Raw genomic sequence first — 9,618 nt, 5'->3', positions numbered from 1 at the left:
ATATATTATGTTGTTACACATGTGCCTGCAAAACATGTTTTAAAGAAAAAATGAATGTTGTTCTTAAATCATTTTGATGTATGTTAATCATTTTTTTCCCTCTTATTCATGATCCTTCTTTCCATTGTTTCTTGAGTAGGAGGCCCTGATAATTACGTACGATCTGGTTTTTCCCAGGCTTCCAGACTCTACATGTGATGCATATAATCCAGAAGCCAATAATTACAATACTAAATGGTCCACTTAACTTGACACTTTTTTTCAGTTTGTGCTTTGTTGGTGTATTGTATCATATACAGAGCGGCTTGTTTAAACTTTGCATTGAATATGTTTTATGCTTAGTATGAAGAGCGATAACACATTTTAGTATGAATGGAATTTAAAAATATAATTACTTTGACCAGATTACACACATGCACACATGCAAACACATTCTATGTCAATTCATGGATTTGTTTTGTCTGTGAGAAAATATAAAAATAGATATCAGATAATTCGAAAATGTAGATATAAGTACTATATATCTGTTAAATGTTCTGTTGGTAAAAGGTGATAACACAAATGTTGATATGCACCTGACAAAAATAGTACTGTGCTATTCTTGGCTGTGCACTTATTTTATCTGCTGTGACAAAGAACTCACTATCTCTAAGAGTGTGTTTCCAATGGCAGTTAAATTGTCTAGACAACCAATATTATAGAAAGGTTCACTTATCAGCTTAAACTCTCCAGTGCATTGACTTCCTAAAGAATTCATATTTTTAAATGCAGTTGCAATCTTGCATTTCTTAATAGATAAATAGTGAAAAAGAATACATTGCACTACTTCAGTATCTTCTTCAGAGAGTCAAAGTATGTTTTCCTTCCTTCTGCTTTCCAGATGTATTAGTCTCAAGATTGAACTATGATTTTTCTTCAACTCACACATACTAGATTGAGCTATGCTTTTGTTGAAATTTAATTACTTTATAATTTACCTTTTTTAACTACATAGTATTTGACTGAGGCTTTTTAAAAATCCATTTTAATGTTGAAAACTTTCACTTTCATTCTTACCTAATTGGTTAAATCCACTTATGTGATTGTTTTAGTCTATTACTTTAAGCCTGCTTGGCAATATAGAATAACTACACTTCAGTTATTTACCAAGAAATATTTCTTTTTAACTCCCCTTTCTCCAAATATATATCAAAAACTTACTTGAGGGAAATTATATATTTTTTAGTGTTGCCCAAATTAAGCCAGAGCATGAGAAAATTGTGAATGAGCCACTGCTAGCTTGTTGCCTTACTTAGCCTTCTTTATTACATTCACATTGAGGAAAAAGCTTTCTGAAACATATCAAGATGTTGTTAGGAATAATGGAAGATGATGTTGTTAGATGCCACTGAGTTACGATTCATAGTAATCCTATTTACAACAGAGTGAAACTCTGCCCAACCCAGCATGATCCTTAAAATTATTGCTATGTTTGAGCGCATTGTTAAGCCACTGTATCACTCCATCTCATTGAGGATCTTTCCCTTTTTATTTGCTGATCCTCTACTTTACTAAAGTAGCTCTGGTAGCATAGTGGTTACGAATTGGGCTGTGAACCTCAAGGTTAGCAGTTCGAAGCTACCAGTTGTTCCATGGGAGAAAGATGAGGCTTTCTGCTCCCGTAAAGATTTATGAGTCGGAGCTGACTCCATGACGCATAACCACCACCACTATTTTACTAAGCATGATTTCGTTTTTCAGGGACTGAAACAAAGTATCATCATCCTGGTTGTACTTCATTCAAGACAGATTTATTTGTTCTTCTGGGAGTGTGTGGTATCTTAAATATTCGTTGCCAACACCACAATTGTAAGACATTAAATAATTTCTTTTTTGTATGCATTCTTGTGGGACATCTCTTTTGGAAGTATCAGGAATCATTGTGTTTCATTCTGATTTGCTTTAGTTTTTATGTAATACATCAATTTTTAAAACATCTTCCACAAAACAGAAAGAATGTCTAAAAATATTCCTAATCTTATGCTCAGATATGCCTGAGAAATTTGGCTTACCTTTTTTCCTATTGAAGATTCATAGTGAGCATAGTGATTATGTCAAAGGCACAGAACAATTTTACATTAGAGAAGAAACTGCTTTAATTTCTAGAGATCATTTTCAAATACATTAAAAAAAAAAAAAAGATTTTAGGGTTTATTAATCCTCTGGTGAAAAATCCACGGTCATCACAGAATATTTATTCCTTCTTTTTGCCAGCACCAACATTGGCCTTTGCAGTCCCCCTGGCTTTCTTCATTCTGTTTTTGCGTTCCTTGTGATGTTTTCTTGAGCTTTTCTTTTTCTCATACAGGCCATGTCCTGAAAGTCTGTGTTTGGGTTCACTTTTCTGTGCATAATCCAAGGAATCGTAAATCATGCCAAAGCCAGTAGTTTTGTGACCACCAAAATGGGTTGTGAATCCAAACACAAAGATGACATCTGGTGTCGTCTTATACATTTTGGCAAGTTTTTCCCAAATTTCTGTCTTAGGTACTGTTGCCTTCCCGGGGTGAAGGACATGGATGACCATTTGTTTCCGCTGAAGTAGTCAGTTGGTCATGAATTTCCTTGTCCGAATAGTTACTGTGTCTTTCCTGATGGTGCAGACGCTCAGGCAGCCGGGGAGGAAAATCAAATACATTTTTTTGGTAACTTTTTTAACTAAAACCCCTGTTAATATATCAAGGACCGTTTCTTTTTATTTTCAGACAATACAAAGTGGAGAATACTGATTTAAATAATCCAATGAGTTATATAATTGATGGGTTTTCCCATCAATTAGGTGGTAGAAAAACAATGTTTTGCAAAATTAAATATGCCAATATCATGCAGTTTAGCTCTTCTATCCTAAATAAAAATCAGAGAGAATGTTCATTGAAGCATGACATTTTTGTATAGGTTTAGTTTCTTCTTTGTTCTTTCCTCCTTTCTGGTCTTGCAGGTAAGGAGGAGAAGCATCAGGATCTTAGTTTGTTTGTGAGAATTCACAACTTGAACAATGATCTTACTTTTACCACCATAATGTAGTTTTGGAGTCCTGGTGTGAAGCTGTGGGTTAATGTGCTGCATTTCAAAGTCAGTTAGAACTGCAAGGTCAGCAGTTCAAACTCACCAGCCATTCCTAAGAAACCCTATACAGGTCTCAATGGACCAAAACTGACTCGATGACACTCAACAAAAACAGCAACAATGTAGTCTTAGTTTACCATGATTATATAGTTTTGGGGTTAAAAACACTTTTTATTGTGAACTGAGGGAAGGTTCACAGAGCAGATCTTCAGTTTCACACTCAAGAAATCATATACTTTCCTTCATTGTATGGTTGGAGCTCTGGTAGCGTAGTGGTTACGAATCGGGCTGCGAACCTTAAGGTCAGCGGTTCGAAACTACCAGCTGCTCCGCAGGAGAAAGATGAGGCTTTCTCCTCCCGTAAGGATTTACACCCTCGGAAACCCTGAATAGGGTCGCTATGGGTCGGAACCGACTCGACGGCACTTAACAACAACAACAACAACAACAATCCCCTCTATGAACCAACAGTTAACAGAATTTACCTATATTCATTCCAACCACAGCGTTCCTCCCTGTGCCTCCAGCCTCCCCCATCTTTCCTCTGCCAACCTCCCTCCAGTTTTATATTGCCTGCCCCGTCATCCATGTCAAGGCTCGTCTACCCTCTAGTGCAGGTAAAAAAAACCCACACAAAGATATATAGTCATTTAAACAATCACAGGGCATATTCTGGAAGCCAGTCTCCTGGCCACCAGCACACAGCCTTTCTCTTTCCATGAGTCTAGAGTCCTGCACTGCTCAATCTCTCCATGCCATCACCACTGCCTCCATCTCTGGTGTTACTGCTTGTCTGGTTAGGGTTCCACGTTCAGCTCATGTTCTTCTCTCTTGATTGTCCTAGGGTCCTCTGTTCCTAGAATGTAAGATTAACTACAACCCCCTTTTTGTTATACAACCTCTACCTTTACATTTGTGACCATCACAATTAGGTATGATAGCAACTACTCACTATTGAATCAGTGAACCCCATCTCCTTTTACCTGACTCATCTAGACAAGAGGAAACTTATTCAGTGGGGAGTCTACTCTCCCCTGCACACTCTGAAACTAAACTCCTCTTGGAAACTTGTAAGCCAGACATTTGGTGCCTTTTTAGCTCCCCACATCTCCATTTTAGGTAGCCAATGTCCCTATCAACCCTGTGTTCAAAGAGGATAGGTTTGATCCTTGATGTGAAGACTCCTTCCCTCTTGGTTGGTATTTTAAGCTATTACATCGGTAAGTATAGGTCAAGTTCATCAAATTGTAGCATTTTACACTTGCTTCCTTTATCAAATTTTTTGATCTTCCTCTAGTCGGGTTCTGATCATCAAACCATCAAATCTAGGTCAAATGAGTACTATCTGTAAATTTGGACATTTCCCCTCACTTCCCATCAGCTGGATGCTTCACTCTCAGCTCTAGCCCTCTGTGGCTAGGTCTTTGTCCATGGGCTCAGGAGTCCCCAAGTGTCACTACACTTTGGACCAGCCAGCCCTTCCTCTTCTCTCTCTCATCTCAAGGTTGATAGGAGTCTTTGGGACGTTGTCAAACTCAGCCAATATCTTCATTGCTGCCATTCTTCCATTTTTGCTCACCAGTAGACTAATGTGGTTGCCAACAAGCTGTATGCCTGCTTTTGTGTGTTCCCTTTGAGTTTCAGTCTTAGAGTGGGGTTTGTCCTGAAGGGACTCTATTGCTTGCCCTGATGGCTTTCCGGTGAATAACTAACTTGCTTGTTCTTGTAGCAGCCAATCAGGCTGCCATTTTTGTTTTTTAATTTTTTTCCTGCTGTTCTTTCTTTCAAGAAGTATATTCTGTTCCTCTAGCCATTCTGGGCTGATTTGTATGTTCTTTCAAGTGGGAATGTCCCATTCTCAGAAGGTTCTGGATGGAGCTCAGTATTCCACCTAAGGTTCTATACACTACGAAAGAACGGCAAAAAGCCTATTTAACTGGGCAAGTTCTAGAGGTTTTATGTTGCTTTTTTTTTCTGTTTTCTTTAAGGTTTTTTATTGTGGATTGAGTGAAAATTTACAGGGCATATCATCAGTTTTACATTCAACAAATCATACATTGTTTCATTGTTTATAATGATTATAATCCCTTCATGTACCATCAGTTAACAGTATTTCTCTCTATTCACTTTAGATTTAAAAACAAACAAACAAACAAATCACTCAGGCATATATAATTTACATCTCCAAAGGGCACATTCTACAAGTCTGCTCCTGGCCACCAGCTCTTAGTCCCTCCCTTCTTAGTCCATGAATCTAGAGTCCTCAGCCGCTCCCACTCTCCATGCCTCCATCTCTGCCTCCATCTCTGGTGTTGCTGCTTCTCTGGATAAGGTCCTGCATTCTGCTTGTGCTCTTCTTCCTTGATGGTCCTGGGTCCTCTGTTTCTGGACTGTAAGATTAACCACTCACCTGTTTTTGTTACAAAACTTCTACCTTTACAATTGTGACAGTCACAATTAGTAATGATAACAATTATTCATTATTAAATCTTATGAATCTTATCCCCATCTCCTTTCACCAGACGCATCTAGACAAGATGACAGCTATTCAGTGGGAACTCTTTCTTTCCCCTCACACTCTTAAACTCCCTCTTGAAACCTTGAAAGCCAGTCACTTTGTGCCTTTATTGCCCCCTCATTTTAGATAGCCAGTGTCTAAGTTGCCTGTTCCTATCTACCCTGTGTACAGAGGAGATAGCATTGATACTTGATGTGAAGACTCTTTCCCTCTCTGTTGGTTTTTAGAGTAACTACCTCTCTGAGCATAGGTCAGGTTCATCATATTGAAGCAATTTACCCTTGTTTCCTTTATCCAAAAAAAAAAGAAAAAAAAATTTTTTTTTTTCTTCCAATCTTCCTCTAGTCGAGTTCTGATTATCAAGCCATTGAGGCTAGGTCAAAAGGGTACTGTCTGAAAGTTTGGGTGTTCTTGTGCATATCCCCTCACTTCATATTAGCTGGATGCTTCACTCTCAGCTCTAGCCCTGTGGCTAAGTCCTTGTCCATGGGCTCAAGTGTCCTCAGGTCTCACCGTACTTTGGACCAACCAGCCCTTCCTCTTCTTTCTTTCATTTCCAAGTCAACAGGATTCAATGGACTGGGGTTGAACTCAGCCCATTTCTTCATTGATGTCTTTCTGTCTCTTCCACTCACCAGTAGACCAATGTGGTCTTCAGCAAGCTTACATGCTTGTTTGTGGAGATTATATGGTTTTTATAGTATCATATGAATTTTCTCTCTTTGTTGAGTGTGAATGAAAAGATGACCCAAAAAAGGGGACAAAAATAAAGAATTCCTAGCGTTTTCTAGAACTTTTTCCTTGTGAGGGAGGACATTGGTCATTATTTTGAAACAGTGAAAAAATAAGAATGAAACAGTAAAAACCAGGGATTAGTATCATGTACAAATACCAAGAAGAGTTTTATAAGTCACTTTTAAAATTACATTTAATTGTACAGGTCATTCTAACTTATAACTATAGTTACATTTGTTAATTATAATCATGATAATTTAGCCCTGATTTCAAGAGAAGAGACTACCACTTGTCTATTGTGCATGTAGGACAGATAAGAATGATTAAACGAAAGAAGTTGGTATTAAAAAGAAAAAGAAAAAGCGGAGGCAAATGGAAAGATTCCTAAGCTGGAAAAATCTGGCTGATTCTGCCATATAAACACAAGTTTTATTTCCTTTCTACAAGCTCATTAGGTAACAGCAATCATATATTATTGAAGCTAAAATGCCCTACATTTATGCTATAAAATGATGAAGTTAACTTTGATTGCATCATTTAATTTATGATTGCATGGTCAATCAAAGACAGTGCAATAAAATAGGTAAGAATTTGGGGCCTGGAAGCCAAAAAAAAGGGGGAAAAGTCTGATTCACACAGTTACTATTTTGGGGACTATTGACAAGCAATTAAATTCTGGGACTTTTTTTTATCTGCAAAAGGAAACAAATGTAGTATATCTTTCAGAGGGTTGTTTTGTGAATTAAATAGTATGCTTATAAAATACTAAGCACATTGCTTAGCATCAAGTGATGGATCACATTAGCCAATAGTGTTGTTATTGCTGTTCTTAATAGAGTTTTTTATTCTAAATGTAAACTATGATAGTAATAAAAAATGTGATATAAACATGAAATCTTAATATGTAAATTTAAGTAACAATCTGATTAGTTAATTTCTAAATTGAAACTGCAGAATAAAGTGTTCTTTTAGTATTTGATAAGAAATGTTTCTGATTTATTTAAAAATAATGGAAGTAACTATAATAATAGTGTTACGGCTTGCTCCCCCTTACTCACGAGGAACGCTGTTGAATTGAAGGAGATGGCAAAGATGGTTTTCTCTAGGTCCTTTACTTACAAAAGTGAAAAATATGTGCTTTCTTGGCCATCTTCCATGATTATAAGACACCATTATACATTTCCGTTCTAATCCATGCATTTGGGTTTTTTAAAATGGTATTACATTGAAAGGTTCCTTACAGCATCCTCTTACTATAATGAGGAAATCAAGTGCTCTTCTTAGCACTTTAGGCTCAAAAAGAATGAGCAAATGTAACAATTTAATTTCATCTAAATAATCTGTACTTTGACAGAATGACAAGTACAGATAAAGGAAAAACCCAAACCCCAACTTACTGTCATTGATAAAGCAATAAATACTTCTTAAAATTTCTCTTAGTAGCATTGACTTGATATCTACATGATCTATTCTAACAGGAAGTGTGTAGTGGAAATCATTTTAGGCTTGGATTCATGTGTGGAAAAATTTTAAAGTCTCAAGCATCTAGTTAGTGTTTCAGCATTAGTCTGGGTTTGAGCAGAAAGTTAACAGAAATTATTGGATGATATTTTATAGGCATTTGAAATTATTAAGCATGTTCCTTGAGATTTGCTTGATAAAATAAAAACTATACTGTGTAAAAGGCTTAAAATCATAATTCCAGGTAGGTCCAGAGAGTTTATTGTTGATAGTTTGAATTCAGAGTTATGTGACAGATAGAAAAAAGAAATAAAGAAAGAAACTCATGGGTTAAAGATTAATGGAATAATTCAACTAGTTCAGAATAAAAGAGAACCTGTAAATAGAAGATGTGAAAGCGTGTGCCATCTTTGTTCATAGATCAGATCAGAAGCTAAATATGAATAAGAAGAATAGTATTTTTAATATTTAAATTTCATGTTTATAAAATTTTAGGATTTTGTAATGGGAAGTTATTGTTTAGAAACTGCAGTGTAATCTATTCAGAACTTATTAAAGAGATGAGAAGTTTAATGATTTTATTTTTAAATGAGCATAATGTTTGTTACAATAAAGTACGAGAGCATCTGACAGAAAGAAAGGTATTAATTTCTCTTTCATAATTGAAAAGCCAGAGATATTTGTTCTGATGAATGTGAGACAAAAGATTCAACACTTTCAGCATATTTGATGATTTTTATCTTTATCCTGCTTGTAATTAAGTTTATGAGATCCATGATTCTTATCACTAGGATAAGCACTTTCATTTCTGTTTCTTTAAATCATCCTCATAATAAGAAGGGAAAAAGCAATAAAACAGTGTTTTTCAAAATCTGTTTGGCCATATGCAAAAATGATGTTCCAGAGCATCAGATCTCTGCTAACTTCAGGTGGTGGAATGAGAATCAAGATCAACTGACCAAAGCGAACGCCTATGAGGCAGAAGACGAATGCCCATTCGATATGTCAGAATAGATACACCTCCCTATCCAAACTTTGTGCTAATTCTGATACCAACCATCCCTACTATGGTACTCTCTACTTTGTAGGGTTCATTAATTTGTTGAAATAACTACTTAGTACTCACAAGTAATGGGTACATTTCAGGTTTAGTAATTACTCAGGGCATTCTTCAATTAGGGCCGTCTCAACCCCTTCATGCAGATTTTGTCCTGTTCAGGCAAGTGTCCCACCGTTACATGCCCAACGGCATGACACTATATCAGGTATCCTCCTTCCTAAAGCACTCAATGGGCTTGCTGTGTGGCACATGGACTGTGGGACAGGAAGCACACGGTGCTGTCTCATTCCCGTCTTTTGGTCCTGCTACTGTTTTTCTTCCACTGGTTTTCACCACCTTGTACCATGTTCGGGGTTACAGCACTCTCTCTCTCAGCAAAGGGACCTGGGCCTAAAAAACATGTTATAATCCCAACTCTACTTCTTAGTGGTAGATAGGTTCTCCTTTGCTACTCTGGGATGTCTAATTTTAAGCCTAGTGGGATGACACAATTGACCAGTCCCCTTGATAGGGTTCCATACACCTTATTTACATTATTAGCGAGCTATTGTAAGTAGCTTATTTGCATTGTCCTACAAAATCATATGGAGTCCTGGCGTGGCACTGTGGGCTGAAGCACTGGACTGCAAAGTCAGTTTGAGCAGCAAGCTCACCAGATACTCCTCAGAAACCCTACGTGGGTTCAAGCTCACCAGATACTCCTCAGAAACCCTACGTGGGTTCAAGCTCACCAGATACT

At 37.0% G+C, this 9,618-nt stretch overlaps 1 protein-coding gene and 1 pseudogene across 4 annotated transcripts in view; both read left to right on the top strand.

Annotated features, from left to right (window-relative positions):
* ERBB4 (v-erb-b2 avian erythroblastic leukemia viral oncogene homolog 4) overlaps window positions 1–9,618 on the top strand; it is a 1,604,115-nt gene that overhangs the window by 232,373 nt on the left and 1,362,124 nt on the right. The window lies entirely within an intron of this gene.
* The window catches only part of LOC102825688, a 40,278-nt pseudogene continuing 33,254 nt past the window's right edge, over window positions 2,595–9,618 (top strand).

This window comes from Chrysochloris asiatica, unplaced genomic scaffold (genome assembly GCF_000296735.1).
Source record: "Chrysochloris asiatica unplaced genomic scaffold, ChrAsi1.0 scaffold00212, whole genome shotgun sequence".
In the NCBI taxonomy this organism is placed as follows: Eukaryota; Metazoa; Chordata; class Mammalia; order Afrosoricida; family Chrysochloridae; genus Chrysochloris; species Chrysochloris asiatica.
This window is presented reverse-complemented; position numbering and strand designations above follow the sequence as displayed.